Genomic DNA, 993 nt, shown 5'->3' with positions numbered 1-993 from the left:
TAACACTAAAGATTATTTTCTAATTTATAGCTAATAGTGATTTCTGATGCTTGACAAACTATTCCTATGGAATTGGAGGCCATGAAAGCAAGTTATGTAAACAATGTAGAAGATACAAAGGAAATTAGAATAGACATGGTCCTTATTAATACCTATGCTTGTATAAACAAAGAATTTAAATTTGATTTTTTTTAAAACAAGTTCTGGCCAGTGTGATTTACTTTTCCCCAGTCTGTTCTGGCATACTTCTAATGATGCCAGAGTCACCTGGATCAATGACAGACGGCATGTAGAGTCTGTAGTATTTTCCACAAGCTGTGCCCAATTCCATATTATTGCCACTGTCATGATGGACACCACTTCCTCAAGGCTGGGTGGTTGTTGGCTAGAATGGCTGGTTTTGCTTTGTCAAATCTGATCATTTTCAGGGTCTGACCTCAGCATGCACTTTCCACTTTTTATAATGAATTGGAGCCTAGAATTGATGACATCAGTGACTTTTTCCTCATCTTTGTGGCCACCATCCTCCTGCCTTAGGCTCTCTTGGTCTTTGGCCACCTGCCAAGAGCAGCCACCAAGATGATCAGGGAGGGAGAAAGGAAGGATAAACTTGATTTTTCCCCCCTTCTTAGCTAAATAACTGTGAAGTTAATGATTCTGTGAGGAAGTGTTTGCATAGTTCAGTAGTCTCGGACTCCTAGGAAGAATTTGCCAGGTCTAGTAGAATGTCATAACACTGTTGTATTTGAGAACAAATATTAAAGAAATGTGTTAACTACAGCTGAGATAAAATATGAAAATCATTTCCAATCTTTTTCTAACTTTATTTTTAATCAAATCTAGATGAAACAACATGGATCTCTGATTAGTTATATAAAAATGCTAATTTCTTGTGGAAGTGTATTAGTCTCTGACTTCAAAGCTTCCAGAAAGATACAGTATGAGTGAAGCTAAAAATCTATGCCATATCCTGCCATACTATCTTTTCTTCTT

The 993-nt window shown here is 36.9% G+C and overlaps 1 pseudogene; it reads right to left on the bottom strand.

The window, feature by feature from the left end:
* Positions 1-217: 217 nt before the first annotated feature.
* Positions 218-524, bottom strand: LOC118354529 (60S ribosomal protein L30-like; annotated as a pseudogene).
* Positions 525-993: the final 469 nt, after the last annotated feature.

This window comes from Canis lupus, chromosome 4 (genome assembly GCF_003254725.2).
Source record: "Canis lupus dingo isolate Sandy chromosome 4, ASM325472v2, whole genome shotgun sequence".
NCBI lineage: Eukaryota > Metazoa > Chordata > Mammalia > Carnivora > Canidae > Canis > Canis lupus.
Note: the sequence above shows the minus strand (reverse complement) of the source record. Positions and strands in the feature narration are given on the sequence as shown.